The following is an 18388-nucleotide window of genomic DNA, read 5'->3' as shown; positions in this document are numbered from 1 at the left end:
ACTTCATTCAATAGCCTTATTGTTCTAAACCTTAGCATGCAATGGTGATGACACTAATCAGATAACACGAAACTGATAAACAACAACTTTTATTGCACGAGTACCATACTACCAGACATCCACAAAAGAGATAGAAGCTGAATAGACACCAAATATATTGAGACCCTATATGTCTATAAAATTTGATAACATAACGGTTTAAGCACAAGTTATCTATCTTGATTACACAGGACAAGTAAGATGGTTAAAATTACCTACGAATCACGCATGACAATACATGAACCTATGCTAGCATGGTAAGTTCTAAATCCTTAAATTCACTTTCGCTTCATTAAGAATTAACACACTATCTTATAAGTTCGCGACGCTCATAAGAGAATACGCACAACCAATACTAGGATATCATACAATTACCACATACTAAGGCATCAAACAATTTAACTAAAGAAATCCATAAATAAATCCGCTAGAACCCCACGATAACAATTAGCCCATAATCAGACTCATCATCAACGTGGGTTCCAATGAAAGCATGGTATATAAAAACATAGTATTTATAACGAATAAATAAAACCAAGTACAAACAAGAGTATAGGTTCAACAAAACAAAACAAAGATTCACAAGAATAAAATAGATCGTCTTCGCCTTTGTTGAATTGTGCTATAGGTCTCTTATCGTCTTCTCCTTGTGCTCTGGCAAGTCTCCTGCTTAGAAAATGATCTTGAGTTATCAATATATAGCTGTCCAATCAACCCAGGAGTCCAGAAAATAGAATTGTAATAGAATTAGGATTTTATTATCCCGACACGGCGCGGCCGTGCGCTTTATCAGCGTGGGCACTCTGGCTCCTTGTACTTCGGCGCAGGCGCTCGCTTGTTCAGCGCGGGCGCGTTGGGCTTCTGCCAGAAATAAATTCTTTTCTTTTTCTTTATCTTGCAGCTTCGAGCAGGCTTCAACGAGCTTTTATTCCAACACCACCTAGATACCATATTAGCACCAAAACAATGCTAATTCAGATATTAATGCCTGAAATGCAAAAACACTAGAAAATACGTTAAAAAACTTACCAACTTGAGTACAAATGCATCAATCCAAAGCTTATTAGAGCATAATAAAGTGTCATAATGCCACTCAACATACCCCCAAACTTGAATCGATGTTTGTCCTCAAGCATAAACAGACTCAAAGAACAAAAAATAGAAATGCATGAATGCAACTAATATGAATGCAATGATCCCCATAGAATAACTAAACCAACCAATAAGCAACACCTCAGCAAATGCAATTATTCGCATAAAGATCATTCAAATCTCTCAAATCAACCTACAACCAGAGATGTGCGTGTGTGCAAATGCTTACAGATATACTATTACTACTAGACCGACAACCACGACTCACTACTTATCAAAACAATCCCAAGTTTATAAATAGAATAAAAGCTAGACTCAAAATAACTTGTAACACTTCAATTCTTATATCAGAGTTTTTATGGATTCATTCTTTTATTCACAATAACACAACACAAGTATGCTTATTTGATCGTTCGATGAGTGAGGTCCTCAAAAGACTTATATAATAGTACCCATGTAGCGAGCGTTAGGTTAGCAAATCCCAGACTATAAAAGCCTTAGGTCACTAGGCACAAAGTCCCCTAAGAATTTAATAACTCGAGTACTAAAGAGCCCACTCGTGATCAATTATACATAACACTTATTCTTTTTTTTTCTTTTTTTTATTGTTTTTTCCATAAATTTATGAACGAGTGTGTTTCGCTCCATCTCGTTCAACCCTAGACTACTCATATAAATATGAGCCGACTACTAGCCAATTGACACCTAGCCACATAACTAGCAATGAAATCCAATTTCTCCAATATTTTAAATATCCATGTCTTTTATTATTAAGAGAATATCCTAAATTCCAAATATAAACAAGTGATTAAACCTCGACAATCAAACAAACCATGACTATGATCTAGCACTCTAACAACCTATAAGACTTAGTGGAATACAATTATTTGTAGCATGCAAATCAATCCAATAAGACTCAGCATCACCAAATATGACATCACTACACTAGCATCAATTTCACAAGTTAATCGGAAAATTATCTAAGGGATCATGTTATAATGCAAATGCATGAAACTACATGAACAAAATATCATAAAACTACCAAAAAAAACTACATGGAAAAATATGCAACTATATGAAATACAACTATCATGAACATGCAAACTATATCAGACTCACACAAACTATATTCCTTCAACTACTACCCCCAAACTTAAAATATTCACTGTCCTCAGTGAAGGTAATAGTAAGGAATCAGGCATACCTATTGTGAATTAGAATCCTCACCCTCAACAGGTTGAGTGTCAGGCGTGTCTGGAGGCAGATACACTGAATCCTCACCAAAAACTGGCCACTGGATGTCAACACCGGTGGCTCGAAAAGCTATCCCAAGTGCCTGGGTGAGATCATGTGTAAACCGACTATGGATGTCATGCATCGCATTCATCCTCCTCGCGAGACGCCTATACTGCATCAAACTCAAACCATCTCCCATCTCTGCTTCTGCTTCCTCCTGCAGCTACTGCTGCTGCGACGAACCAACCTCCTCTTCATACTGAGCTCTCCAAGCTGCTCAGCGGGCATGCGGAGAACCTCCTGCAGTAGCAGCCTCCATGGGCACACCACATGGCAGATGATCATATGAATAAACAAGCCCCTTAGGATCGGGCTTCCCTCCATACCACTCATGCATGCTCTGCAGCGTAGAACTGTCAATAGGAGCACTGGGGAGCTACAGCTGCTCATGTGCTGGCCAATGAACACCAACTGCCATGCACAACTTCGTCACAATGGATGCATACGGCATAGCACATGTAGTACCTCCCCTCAAGAATCTCAGAATCCCCTGATATATCACCATCCCCAAGTCAATGTAATCACCCTGCAGAATCCCCCACAGCAGACGAGCACGCTCCACAGTAATCTCATGCACATGCGAAGATGGCATGATGTTAGCATAAATAAATGAGTTCCAAGCCTGTGCAAACCTGCTCATGCACGACGCCAAGAATGTGGAGTAATCAGTAGTGCCCCTCTTGAACTTCCAATGAGTCTCAGGAACACAGAGAATAGCAACGATGAGATCCAAATCAAAGTCCTTCGGACTCTTATCATTCCAAGTGTCCTGACCCACCTTCCTTGCGGGCTGCTTAATCACCACCCTGATAGCATCAGCACTGTACTCTACAGTCCTCCCCCTTACCACCATGAAACCATTCTTCTCCGCCTTGGCGTTTGTATAGAACTCCCGCACAACACTAATGGGCACAGCAGCGGGAGCCTCATAAAAAGAAACCCAGCCCATCTCGAGAATAATCTCTAACAGGTTACCATCCTTCCCTGATGGCAGAAAACCTCGCTTCTTAGCAATAGGCTTCGAGAGAAGCCTTGTGTACTCCTACTCATCCTCAGGAGTAGAAAACCTGGGCCTCACACCACCCGCAGATGAAGAGTCAGTGGTGCTGCTTCCAACTTGTGTTCATTATCTCTTAGGTGCCATCGAGATTGAAGAAGAAAGAATAAAAACTTAAGTGTTTAGAGAGAATCTGTGTTGAGAGTTTGTGAATTGCTGGAGAAGTTATGTGTAAGTGTATGTATTTATAGGTGGAGAGGTATGAATTCTATAAGGAAAAGAAGTGGGAATTGATTATGGGAATCGTGGGAATAAGGGAAGTGATTAGGAGGGGGAATTGTGGGATGTGAAGAGTAAAAATTGGGTTGGAATTGATTTTTGGTTAAAAATCCCGATTTTACCTTAAAACTGCCCTTTTTATATATTTTTTTCGAACAGGGACCAGGTGCGGGCGCGCACTAGGACAGCGCGGGCGCACTCACTTTCTGGAAAATCGGCACGAGCGCACGCTTGGACAACGGGCGCGCTTAGCTACTGGAAAAATGGCACGACCGCGCGCTTGTTTAGCGTGGGCGCGCCCAACTTCTGTAGTTGACCCTGAATTTTTTTATTTTCTTGGTTTTTTGTATTTTTCTCTTTTCTTCTTGCTTCTTCTACCTACTAATGTACAACATACTTGGGTTGCCACCCAAGAACCGCTTCTTTTACGTTACTAGCTCGACGTAGAATCTTATGATCAAATGGACAATAAAACGGCACTAACCACCTCGCGATTTGCGTGTCTCCATAATAATGCTTCAACCTCTGACCATTTACCATGAATGCTTGGCCCGGATCATTCTCAAAAATTTCCACCGCTCCATGTGGAAACACAGTTTTGACAATAAACAGACCTGACCATCTTGACTTCAACTTTCCAGGAAAAAGACGGAGACGAGAGTTGAATAAAAGAACTTGTTGCCCCGGTATAAATGACTTGAGCACTAGACCCCTATCGTGCCACCTCTTGACTTTCTCCTTATAAATTTTGTTGTTCTCATAAGCTTGAAGTCGAAACTCGTCAAGTTCATTTAACTAAAGCATCCTCTTCTTTCTAGCCGCATCCAAGTCCAGATTCAACTTCTTCAAAGCCCAATATGTCTTATGCTCGAGCTTCACAAGTAAATGACACCCCTTACCATAAACCAACTAAAACGGCGACATTCCCAATGGAGTCTTATATGCTGTTCTATAGGCCCAAACAGCTTCATCAAGCTTCAAAGACCGATCCTTCCTTGATGGACACACCAATTTCTCCAAAATGCGCTTGATGTCTCCGTTAGATACCTCAGCTTGACCATTCGTCTGAGGATGATAAGCCATAGCAATACGATGATTCACATTATACCTTTTCATCATAGCAGTGAACTTGCGATTGCAAAAATGCGACCCCTCATCACTGTTTATGACTCTTGGAGTTCCAAACCTTGTGAATATCTTCTTGTAAAGAAAATTAAGCACCACTTTCGCAACATTCGTTGGAAACGCCTTAACTTCAACCCATTTCGACACGTAATCAATCGCCAACAAGATATACAGATTGTTATAAGATGAGATAAATGGCCCCATGAAGTCAATTCCCCAAACATCGAAGACCTCAACCTCGAGAAGCACATTAAGAGGCATCTCATCCCTCTTAGACATATTACCCACATGTTGACATCGATCACATTTCAAAATGAACTGATGAGCATCTTTAAACAACGTCGACCAAAAGAAACCTACTTGAAGAACACGAGCTGCTGTCTTTTCTCCACCATAATATCCTCTATAAGTTGTTGAGTGGAAATCTCACAAGATCCCCCCATTTCGCTATAAGGAATACAACTTCTAATGATTTGGTCAGCTCCTTGGCGAAAAAGAAACGGCTCATCCCACATATACCACTTCACCTCATGTAGAAACTTCTTTCTTTAAGCATAAGATAAGTCGGGAGGCATGATATTACTCACAAGGTAGTTCACAATGTCTGCAAACCATGGTTCTTCTTCTTGCACTCCAAACAGTTGCTCGTCGAGAAAAGACTTGTTTATTAATGTCTTATCCAATGAAGTAGCATTAGGATTTTCTAAACGCGAGAGATGATCAGTGACTTGATTTTCAGTTCCTTTTCTGTCCTTGATCTCTAGTTCAAATTCTTGGAGCAAAAGAACCCATCTAATCAGTCTAGGCTTCGAGTCCTTTTTTGAGATGAGATATTGGATTGCGGCGTGATCCGTAAAAACTGTCATTTTAGTCCCAAGTAGATAAGATCGAAATTTCTCAAAACCATAAACAATAGCGAAAAGATCTTTCTCTGTAGTAGTATAATTCAGTTGGGCACCATTTAGGGTCTTACTAGCATAGTAGACCATATGAAATATGTTGTTTTTCCTTTGCCCAAGAACTGCTCCAACTGTATAGTCGCTTGTATCACACATCATTTCAAAAGGCTCTTTCCAATCAGGTGCCGTTATAACCGGTGCCGTGATTAGACTCTTTTTTAATGTCTCAAAAGCTGCAAGGCACTCGTCATCAAACTTGAAAGGAACATCTTTCTCCAACAGACTGCACAAAGGCTTCGAAATTTTTGAGAAGTCTTTGATGAAACGCCTGTAGAAATTCGCATGACCAAGAAAACTGTAAATTCCCTTAACAGAAATGGGTAAGGGAAGATTCTCAATGACCCCCACCCTGGCCTTATCCACCTCAAGACCCTTACTAGAAACTTTGTGCCCGAGAATGATGCCCTGTCACACAATAAAGTGACATTTTTCCCAATTGAGAACCAAATTGGTCTCAACACACCTCTTGAGTACATGTTTAAGATTTTGCAAGCATTCATCAAAAGAATCGCCAAAGACTGAGAAGTCATCCATGAACACCTCCACATTCTGGCCAATCATGTCAGAAAAAATGGTCATCATACATCTCTGAAATGTGGTTGGCGCACCACACAGTCCAAAAGAAACTCGTCTGAAGGAGAAAGTACCAAATGGACAAGTGAAGGTAGTTTTCTCCTGATCTTCTAGAGCGATACAAATCTGATTGTAACCCGAATATCCATCCAGAAGACAATAGTACTCATGACCGACCAACCGGTCAAGCATCTGATCAATGAAGGGAAAAGGGAAGTGAACCTTCTTAGTGGCTTTATTTAGCTTCCAGTAGTCCATGCAAACTCTCCACCCCTTGAATGTCCTTGTAGGAATAAGCTCATTCTTCTCATTTGCTACCACAGTAATTCCACCTTTCTTTGGCACACGTTGAACCAGGCTTACCCATGAACTGTCAGAGATAGGGTAGATGATCCCTGCATCTAGCCACTTAAGAATTTCTTTCTTCACTACTTCCTTCATGATAGGATTAAGTCTTCTTTGTTGCTCGACCGTAGGTTTGCTACCTTCCTCTAGCAGAATTTTATGCATACAGTAAGAAAGGATGATTCCCTTGATATCTGTTATAGTCCATCCGATAGCCGACTTGAACTCTCTCAGAATCCTCAAAAGCGTTTCCTCATCACTACCTGAAAGATCAGATGCAATAATAACAGGCAGAGTAGATGCATCGCCTAAAAATGCATACTGCAAATGTTCAGGTAAAGGCTTAAGCTCAAGAGTGGGAGCTTCCTTAATAGACGGCTTGAGGCGTTTGGGAGCTTTGTTCAATTCCTCCATTCCAAGAGATTCAAAAGGCATATCAATTTTCTTTTTCCAGGGAGAAGCATTCAAATATTGTAATTATTCTTCCCCTTCGTCATCTTCACTATCTAAATTCCCCAATAAGGCTTTTTCTAAGGCATCGAATCTTAGCAATTGATCAAGTTCCGCGGTGACCGCCGAATCGACCAACTCCATTTTTAAGCACTCCTCATTATCAGTAAGTAATTTCATAGCATTGAACACATTAAAGGTAACATCCTGATCCAGAACTCGCATGGTGAGCTCACCCTTCAGCACATCTATCAAGGTTCGACCAGTTGCCAGGAAGGGTCTTCCCAAGATTATGGGAATCTTCTTATCCTCCTCGAAATCAAGAATTATAAAATCAGCAGGAAAGATGAGTTTATCAACCTTGACCAAGACATCCTCCACAATACCTCGCGGATATGTAATAGAAAGGTCGGCCAACTGCAAGGTCATATAAGTCGGTTTGGGATCAGGTAAATCCAATTGCTTAAAAATTGAAAAAGGCATCAGATTGATGATAGCTCCCAAGTCACATAAGCATTTGTCAAAAGACGATTTTCCAATAGTACATGGAATAGTGAAGCTTCCTGGATCTTTAACTTTCGGAGGCAACTTCTGTTGCAGCACAACACTGCATTCCTCTGTGAGAGCGACTGTCTCTAAATCGTCTAGCTTCACCTTCTGAGAGAGAATACCTTTCATAAACTTTGCATAACTAGGCATCTGCTTGAGAGCCTCGGTGAAAGGTATGTTGATATGAAGTTTCTTGAACACCTCCAGAAACTTCTTAAATTGCTTGTCTATCTTTTTCTTCTGCAGCCGCTTGAGAAAAGGCGGTGAATGATAGATCTGTTTCTCCCCTGTATTACCCTCAGGAGGAGTGTGCTCAACAGTAGTCTTCCTTGGTTCCACTTCTTCATCCTGCTGCACTACTTCTTTCTCAGCCCCAACTTCTTCAGTTAACTCTTGAGTTTGTTCGGGATTCGCAACCTTTCTCGACCTTAAAGTGATTTCCTTTACTTGCTCTGTAGCTTCCCTCTTTCCTGGCACTTCAGTGTCACTAGGTAATGTACCAGGCTGACGATTTAGCAAGGCATTGGCAGTTTTCCCAATTTCATTTTCCAAGGTCTTGATAGAAATAACTTGACTCTTGCACATAAGCTTCAAATCCTCTAATTTTAAATTTTTCATTGGCTTGTTACAGCTGGAGTTGCTGTCTAGGTGTATACTGTGGTTGCTAAAAACCAGGGGGGTTGTATTATTTAGCTGGGTACTGCTGATAAGGCTATTGAACCGCATTCTGAGCATTGCTCGAACTGAAATTAGGATGATTGCAGTTGTTGGGATGATAGGTGGCTGGAACAGGTTGTTGCGATCGCTGGAAGTTGCTCACGAACTGAGCTGATTCACTAGAAATTATGCACTGATCAGTCTCATGGGCACCAACACAAAACTCACAGACACTAGCAATTTGATTTACTCCATAATTAGCCAAAGTGTCCACCTTCATTGTCAAAGCCTTAAGTTGGGCATCGATAGCAGTTGATGCGTCCAACTCCATAATTCCTACAACTTTTCCCTGAGTCAGTCTTTGGGAAGGATTCTTGTACTCATTAGCAACCATCAGTTCAATAAGTTCATAAGCTTCATCGTAGCTCTTAGCCCACAAGGATCCTCTTGATGCTGCATCAAGCATGGGTCTAGAAGTTGCACCCAAGCCATTATAGAAGCAATTAATAATCATCCAATCAGGAATGCCATGGTGTGGACACTTCCTTAGCATCTCCTTATACCGATCCCAAGCCTCAAACAGAGATTCGCCTGTTTGCTGAGCAAACTGGGTAAGAGCATTCATGTTTGCAGCAGTCTTCTCCATGGGAAAGAATTTAGTGAGAAACTTTTACGCAAGATCCTCCCAAGTGGTGGTAGATCCTTCTGGAAGAGAGTGTAACCAGCACTTAGCCTTGTCCCTCAGAGAGAATGGGAACAGGCATAGCTTGATAGCATCTTCAGTCACATCATTGAATTTGAAAGTGTCGCAGATCTCGATAAAATCCCTGATGTGCATATTGGGGTCTTCAGTAGGAGAATCGCCAAACTGAATTGAGTTCTGTATCATCTGAATCATGCTTGACTTGATCTCAAAAGTGTTAGCCTTGATGGCTGGTCTGATGATGCTTGACTGAATGTTATTAATCTTAGGCTGAGAATAGTCCATCAAAGCCTTCGGATTTTCTACTTGATCTCCCATCGCTACTACTACTAGTTCTTCGACTTTCTCTTCTTCTTCCTCGGCTTCATCCAGTATTCTCTTACGAGTACGCGAACACGTATGCATACACCCTCGCTAGAGTACCTGAAATAAGACAAGAAAATAGATAAGTACCGATGTCCGAGTCAATGAACTTTAACGACCATTGATGGAAAGCACATAAACTATCAATTAACACTGCAGTCCCCGGCAGCGGCGCCAAAAACTTGTTAGCCGCTAAACACACACTAATAATACACGCAATTATACGAGTTCGCAAGTAGTATAGAATCTTTTCTAGTTTATTCCCACAAAGACTGTATTGGTTAACTAATTAATTCATGCACTTAAGCAACAATGTATGGTTATTATTCAATGCTAAGATGATAACGCAGTGAAATTGTTTATAACTAAGAATTAAACTAATAATTATAACTATGAGAATAAGATTGATTGAATTAATAAGTATGATAAATATGTGATTCTAACTTCATTAAATACTTCATTCAATAGCCTTATTATTCTTAACCTTAGCATGCAATGGTGATGACACTAATCAAATAACACGAAACTGATAAACGCCAATTTTCGTTGCACGAGTACCATACTACCAGACATCCACAAAAGAGATAAAAGCTGAATAGACACCAATTATATTGAGACTTTATATGTCTATAGAATTTGACAACATAACGGTTTAAGCACAAGTTATCTATCATGATTATATAGGGCAAGTAAGATGGTTAAAATTACCTAAGAATCATGCATGACAATACATGAACCTATGCTAGCATGGCAAGTTCTAATTCCTTAAATTCACTTTCGCTTCATTAACAATTAACACACTATCTTATAAGTTCACAACGCTCATAAGACGAATACGCACAACCAATACTAGGATGTCATACAATCACCACATACTTAGACATCAAATAATTTAACTAAAGAAATCCATAAATAAATCCGCTAGAACCCCACGATAACAATTAGCCCATAATCGGACTCATCATCAATGTGGGTTCCAATGAAAGCATGGTATATAAAATGTAATATTTATAACGAATAAATAAAACCAAGTACAAACAAGAGTATAGGTTCAACAAAATAAGAAACAAGCATCCAAGATTATAACTCAAAACAAAGATTCACAACAGTAAACTAGATCGTCTTCGCCTTTCTTGAATTATGCTATAGGTCTCTTGTTGTTTTCTCATTGTGCTCTGGCAAGTCTCCTTTTTAGAAAACGGTCTTGAGTTATCAATATATAGCAGTCCAATCAACCCAGGAGTCCAGAAAATAGAATTGTAATAGAATCAGGATTTTATTATCCCGACACGGCGCGGCCGCGCGCTTCATCAGTGCAGGTGCACTGGCTCCCTGTACTTCGGCGCGGCCGCGCGCTTGTTTAGTGTGGGCGCGCTGGGCTTCTGCCGGAAATAACTTCTTTTTTTTCTTTATCTTGCGGCTTCGAGCCGGCTTCAACGAGCTTTTATTCCAAGACTACCTAGACACCATATTAGCACCAAAACAATGCTAATTCACCTGATTCACAGATTAATGCCTGAAATGTAAAAACACTAGAAAACACGTTAAAAACTTACCAACTTGAGTACAAATGCATCAATTCAAAGCTTATTAGAGCATAATAAAGTGTCATAAATGCCACTCACCAGTTCCCTATTGCAGTGTATCATAGCTACCTTGTCATCAAGGTCCGGGACTTTTAAAGCTTCCTTTGTGAAACGATTCAGATAGTCTCTCAAGGATTCCTTTACTCCCGCACAATGCTCATGAGGGACGCTGAACTTTTCTCATGCACTCTTCCGCTGATGAATTGCTTAATAAAAGCCTGACTTAGTTCTCTGAAAGACCCAATGGAATTCGGGGGAAAATGGCTATACCATCTTTGAGCCATTCCCGACAGGGTTTGAGGAAAGACCCGACATATAATAGCGTTGTTCATGGGCTGCAGCAACAGTGCATTAGAGAATGTCCTGACATGATTAGCGGGAACTCCGGTGCCATCATAAGCTTTGATGGTGGGCATCTTGAACTTTCTTGAGATATGGGCGCTCATTATTTCTTCAGTGAATGGTGGAGTAGTTACATCAGGATCTCCAAGTGGAAGAAGATTGCATGGATCAACTCTTGGGATAGCAGTCCTTCTCTGTAACGGACCATCTAGGTCTATGATTAGAGGAGGATTTCTCCCCCTTGGAGGTAGTGGGGGTCTGGGGGCCGGGTGTGCCTCCAAGTCGCGCTTCAGCCTTTGAATCTCAACCTCGTGAGCCCTGATTCTCTCCTACACTTCTTGGGGATTCGTCCCACGGGTGCTCCTGGGATGTTGGTTACCATCAGGCATCGGCTTTTTACCAGCACGCCTCCTTCTTGGAGCCACATCATCATTCGAAGATTCAAAGTCTCTCTCAGTATAAGGACCAGAAAATTCTTGATCCTCCGGGATAGGAGCCAAACCTCGTATATAGGGGGTGTTTTCCCCCGTGCTTCACTCCATCCAGTATGTCCAACCTCGGGGTACAGGGGCATCCCTAGGGGGATTAGTGGTAACAATAGTTGAATATTCATACCTTACGGGTTGAGAGTTCACAGGTGCATGTATCTGCTGAAGTTAGGGATTCGTACCTTGAGGAGTCGGGGGATTCGTCCCTTGTAGAGCTGGGGGATTCGCCTCTTGTAGCTGAGGCTCAGTTGCCCCTATCGGGGTTCCTCCTTGGGTGGAGGCGTAGGATGAGTGTGGAGGTATCTCTACCATCAACGAAATCGTTTGAGTTTTCCCAGCTGGTGTTCCTTCAGGGGCGTTGTGTCCACTCTGTGTTCTCGCCATAGTTGTTGTTACGGTTTCCCACAGACGGCGCCAAATGTTTTGGATTAAAAACTAGGGTATATTAATTGCTGTATTTATTACTAGGGTTCATGAGCTTCGAGGCTCGATTTGACTGCTCTTGTGTCTCGTGACTTGATCTGCCTTAACAAGATGCCTACGTACCTTGCTGATTGCCAACAATCAAGTCAAAAAATGTAGTTCTGATTTATGGGGGTGAGACCCCTTATATAGGTGTTGGGAGTCCTTGAATTGGACTAGATCTAGGAGACTTGGTGGGCAAGTCTCAGAATTAGAATGGACTTTGGAGTCCTAGGAAGCAGGAAACTGATTCCTTATCCTTTAGGTCCCTTGGAGGCTAATCTACAAGGATTTATATCCTCACTGGGACTCATCTTAACAACTGATTTCTCCCTTATTAATTAATTATGAAATTAATTAATATTCAGGGTTTTGGGCCCTTTCTAATTGGGCTTCGTTATTCGACCGTATCAGGTCTAATTGATTTAACATTAATTATATTCCTAGGCTTATTTTTAGGCCCATATCACACTCACAATGGGCTCTTCCCAAATTTCAGTACCTGTATTTCTCTCATTTTCTCTATTTTCTTGCATCAAGGGCTCCCCTTGACTCACCACCCTCACACCCTCACCTTTACCTACTAAGGTTGAACTCCCCTCACTTACTTTTGCCAGGCTGGAAGAAATAGCATGCATATTTTCTCTCTTTTCCTCTCCTTTTGCCTGAGAGCAACTCAGCCTCTCACTCTATTCACTCCCTTCCCTCAATCCTAGAAGTTATTGTACAACTACTAACTCATCTACACTTGTAACAATTGCTGAGAAATCAGCTTGTGTAGTGAGTACCGACGGATGAAGAACATCCATCGGGGTAGTAGTTGGGATAGCCGACAGATGACTGCTGATAGGCATATCCGCCGGGATACAATCACTGGCCGACGGATGAACAGTATCCACTGGAATAGAGGAAATGATAGAGTTTGGAGTTGAAACTATTGTGGACTCTGTGCAAATTGATGATAATTTAGGCACATAAGTCTCAACAGTTCCTGAAAAAATTGGCAAGTGAGCCAATAAATCATCTAGAAGATGATGCTGACTTGAACTGAATTTTGGCTTCTCCAACAGAGTTAAAGAATGAGAATCGGGGATTGATGTGTGAATCATATCCATATCCAGAGAATTAGTGGGAGATTTTTGTGTGTTTGGTACTTCCATAGTTAAAGATTTTGGTTGTGACTTCACATTTATTGGAGCCACATCAAACTGAATTTGAGATGGTATAGTGACTGAGTCTTTAGCTCCAGCTTGCACTGTGTGTGATCCCTGTTCATCCCCAAGTTTTCTAGCTTTCTTCTTTCTTGTATAAGTTTGGGGTGAATCTGTGTCTTTAACCCTTTTGACCTGTGCTCGTGGTTGGGAGCTTATTTCAATAGTAACATCCTTTTGGGAGGATAAAACTAGAGTTGTGCTAATTTCCTTATTAAGCACCACAATTTGTTGGGAAACTGTGGTGTGGCTAGGTTTGGGTACACTCACCTCACCATCCTTATTCTTAGGGTTTCTTTTATGTTTACCCACCTTCACACTCCCCTCTTTGGTTTTGGTGGCTTTTGAAACTAGCACCTTTTGAGAGACACCGGAGTGTGGTTTCTTTGATTTGGATTTAGAAGATTTGGATTTTGTGGCTTGGGTAGGCATCTGTTGGGTCATTGACACAGATGCCATAGCCATAGTCAATGGCAAAGAAATTTAAGAGGTAGAAGGAGTAGAGACAATAGTATTTACCTCACTTACCCGAGGGCCCTCCATGATAGGAAAATAAACAAGGGGCACTTCCTTGTGATGATCAACCCTGTTTAAATATGCAATAACTCTTCTTTCTTGAACCCAACAATTCAGTTTATTGGTTGGGTTCTCAATCACAAGATCCTCGCAAATATGGTTAGCAATAATCATAAGAAATTTAACATAATAAACATTCCTAGATCTCTTTTTCATCTCCCCTAACTTGTAGCCTAACTCAAACATGATAGCATCACTAAAATTATAGTAAGTATCATTAACCAGCATGTAGAGCATGTTAAGCATAGTAGTACTGACAGAATCAAAGTTTCTTATTTTACCAGAAAACACTTTGGTAACTACATCACACTGAAAACTCCACTCTTTCCTAAGACCTAGCCTCCTAATCTGACTTAACTTAGTGATGGGAAGTGCATAGCCAACAGTATTAAGCAAGTTAACTAAGTCAGCATCTGTGTATGGTTTAGTAGTGGTGTTATCAGGAATTTCAAAGCATGCTTGAATAGTGTCACGGTTAATGCAAAATTCCTTACCTTTAATGGTGAGAGTTATAGTTTTGTCAGTTTCATGATCAATAGTAGTAGTCCACATCTCCTCCACAACTTCACAGTAGATTGTGGGTGATTCCAGCATGGCATAACTAAGCTTACATCCCTTCACAAAATCCATCATTTTGAGATAATCCTCAAAGGATGGAATTTCTTTGTTCACAAGAGCTACGAAATTGTTTTTCTCATAAATGAATCTTGACTGAGACATGATCTTGACTACTGGTGCCATTGTTAAAGCAAGGAAATTTGTAGAAAGAAAGAAGATTTTGCTTTGGGGAAGAAGAGAGCAGTTAATTGTAATAGAGAAAGATAAAAGCTAAAATAAACTTGAAGTAAGGCTTTTATGCATTCTCAGATAAAATGGGATAAAAATTAAAGGTAACAATTAAAGACCCAATGAGAGTTGCCCAAAATAGTCGTTTAAAAGTAAAAATAAACTGTCAAAATTCTATCAATTATCTGTCGTGATATACTTACAGAATGTAAGTATATCCGATGGATAATGTTCAGAACTTTAACGGCTAAGATGTAGACAATTTGACGGATGAGAATAAAGCAATTATCGTCGGGTATATAATAATCCAGAAAAGTAATTGAGTTACCATCTTCTATTTCAATGGATGATCAAACTCGATGGATAATGAATCATCCGTCGAAATGTAAATTTTTACTTAACCAAAATTTCATCTAAAACAGAAAAATCAATTAAATTTCTGGCTGCATTACGACTTGCAAAATTATCAAAAATAATTTCAGAATAATTTAGCATACCTAACTCACTTACCAACCTAGTAAAGGTAAATTCATCAAGTGGCTTGGTAAAGATATCTACAAGCTACTTCTCAGTTGGAACAAAAAGAAGTTCCACAGTGCCACTCATTCCATGTTCCCTAATGAAGTGATACTTGATGTCTATGTGCTTTCTTCTTGAATGCTGTACTGGATTTTCAGTAATGGAAATTGCACTTATGTTATCACAGAAATTAGAAATTCTGTCCACTTACAGACCATAGTCCAACAATTGGTTTTTCATCTATAGAATTTGTGCACAGCAACTGCCAGCAGCAATATATTCAGCCTCAACTGTAGAAGTAGAGACTGAATTTTGCTTTTTACTGAACCAGAATACTAGCTTGTTTCCTAGAAATTGACAGGTTTCTATTGTGCTTTTTCTATCAATATTGCACCCTGCATAGTCTGCATCTGAATATCCAGTTAGATCAAAACCAGAATCACTAGGGTACCAAATGCCAAGTTTTGGTGTTCCCTTGAGATATCTGAAAATTCGCTTTATAGCTGTTAAATGAGATTCTCTAGGATCAGCTTGAAATCTAGCACAAAGAAAAGTAGCAAACATTATATCTGGCCTACTAGCTATTAAGTAAAAAAGTGAGCCAACCATGCCTCTATAGCTTGAAATATCCACAGACTTTTTAGTAGTGTTTAATTCAAGTTTAGTTGCAGTGGTTATGGGAGTTTTTGTAGATGTGCAATCCATTAGATCAAACTTCTTTAAAAGATCATAAATATATTTGGTTTGACTAATAAATATTCCATCACTAACTTGCTTAACTTGTAAACCAAGAAAGTAAGTTAGTTCTCCCATCATGCTCATTTTATACTTACTTTGCATCATTTTGGTAAACTTTTTGCAAAGTTTTTCATCTGTAGAGCCAAATATAATATCATCTACATAAATTTGAACAAGTATACTAGAGCCATTAACATTTCTAAAGAATAAAGTTTTGTCAATAGTACCTCTTGTGAAGTGATTTTCTAAGAGAAACTTTGACAAAGTATCATACCAGGCTCTAGGTGCTTGCTTCAGTCCATAAAGTGCATTCAAAAGATAGTAGACATATTCTACAAAATTTGGATCTTCAAAACCAGGAGGCTGACTGACATAGACTTCTTCCTCCAAATCTCCATTCAGAAAGGCACTTTTGACATCCATTTGATAGACTTTGAAATTGGCATGGGCTGCATAGACTAAGAAAATTCTAATGGCTTCAAGTGTTGCAACAGGAGCAAAAGTTTCATCAAAATCCTTTCCTTTTTATTGACAATAGCCCTTGGTAACCAATCTAGCTTTGTTCCTGACAACCATGCCATTTTCATCCATCTTGTTTCTGAATACCCACTTAGTGTCAATTGGATTCTTTCCTTTAGGCTTGGGTACCAGCTTCCATACCTTGTTCCTTTCAAATTGGTTTAGCTCCTCCTGTATAGCTGGAACCCAATCAGGATCCAACAGAGCTTCTTCTACCTTCTTTGGTTCTTCCTTTGAGAGAAAGCTGCTATACAGACATTCTTCTTGAGTTTCTTTCCTTGTTTGAACTCTAGAAGATGTATCACCAATAATGAGTTCAAAAAGGTGATCTCTAGTCCATTTTCTCTGTTGTGGTAGATTAGCTCTAGATGAGGAGGCCTCATCATTGTCTTGATGTGTGACTGAATTTTGATTAGAAGAAACTCCCCCTAAGTTTGTGAATCTTTGATTTGAAGAAGGAGTTCTTTCTATAAGTGATCTATTTTGACTCTCAACTTCTCTCATTGTTCCGATGGATGATGCACTTTGTATCTCGACGGATGAAGCTGATTATCTACCAACGGATGACGCATTATGCAACTCGACTGATGCTGAATTTTGTGCATCATTGGAGATAGTCTTTTCTGCATTATCCTTAGCCACTGTTTCTTGATCACTATCATCATCACTGCCTTCACAAATCATCTCCAAATTGTCAAATTTAAGGCTCTCATGGAAATCTCCATCTTGCATTCCTTCAATCTTTTTATCATCAAACACAACATGTACAGATTCCATAACAATGTTTGTAATGACTGGGAATTTTTGTGAATTAATTATGCAAGTAAAGTGTAATTATGTGAATTTTGTGTTATTATGTGAGAATGGAAAATTTTAAATAAATATTATATTCCAGTTTGACGTGTCAGCTTGTATAAAGAGAATGATTGTGAAGCATAGTTGAAAATGCTCAGCGTCGGGCCGTCAATCAGGACGCGACCCGTTACGCGAAGAAAGAATATTAGTAAAAAGGAAAATTTTATGATTAAGTATATTTTATTATGATACGTGATATGTGAATCTATGTTGTTAACTATTAAGGTGCATGATTATGTGATTATATGCTTGTATGATATTATTTGGAATTTTAGAAAATAAGAAGTGCATTAATTACTATATATATAGGTTATAAATGCATTTTTATTCTTTAAGAAAAATAGTTTTTAAAATTATTTTTATTTATAAATTTCGAGTTTGATTTTATTAAATTCCTAAAATTCTACGCTATTTTATGATGTCACTCTTGTAATTTATAGATTTATGGTTTCATTTATAAAATGTATTCTTTGTAATTAATTAGATTAATAATTATTGGATTACCTAATTGCCCTTGCATGCATTTCCACTCACAATATAAGAGAATGGGTAGTTGTGTCATTAACCACCCCAATATCTCATTTCAACTTAGCCAAATGACCATATCATCCTTGCATGCATTTTGTGCTAGTAGTGAGAAAAGGGTAGATTGGTAATTTCAAAACTCCACTAACTTGTGCACATGGGAGAATCAAATAAAAATCTTTTCATTCCACTCACCAATGAAAGAGATATGTCCTAAGTCCAATCACGTATGAGGATTTAGGAATAACTTTTATGTAATCTGTTTTAATTTCATTGATATTAATAAAAGACTTGTTTTGTTTTTATTACGGGCTCTATCTATTTAAGTGTTTAAATAAGATATACCATAGTTTA

At 39.4% G+C, this 18388-nt stretch overlaps 1 non-coding gene across 1 annotated transcript; it reads left to right on the top strand.

Moving 5' to 3' along the window:
- Window positions 1-8885: 8885 nt before the first annotated feature.
- LOC141681404 (small nucleolar RNA R71) lies at window positions 8886-8992 on the top strand. The gene has a single exon (XR_012558842.1). It is a non-coding gene; the product is annotated as a small nucleolar RNA R71 (small nucleolar RNA).
- The last annotated feature ends 9396 nt before the right edge of the window (window positions 8993-18388 follow it).

The sequence above is a fragment of the Apium graveolens genome, chromosome 8, assembly GCF_009905375.1.
Source record: "Apium graveolens cultivar Ventura chromosome 8, ASM990537v1, whole genome shotgun sequence".
Lineage (NCBI taxonomy): Eukaryota > Viridiplantae > Streptophyta > Magnoliopsida > Apiales > Apiaceae > Apium > Apium graveolens.
The sequence above is the reverse complement of the archived record's forward strand: the minus strand, read 5'-3'. Positions and strand labels throughout refer to the sequence as shown.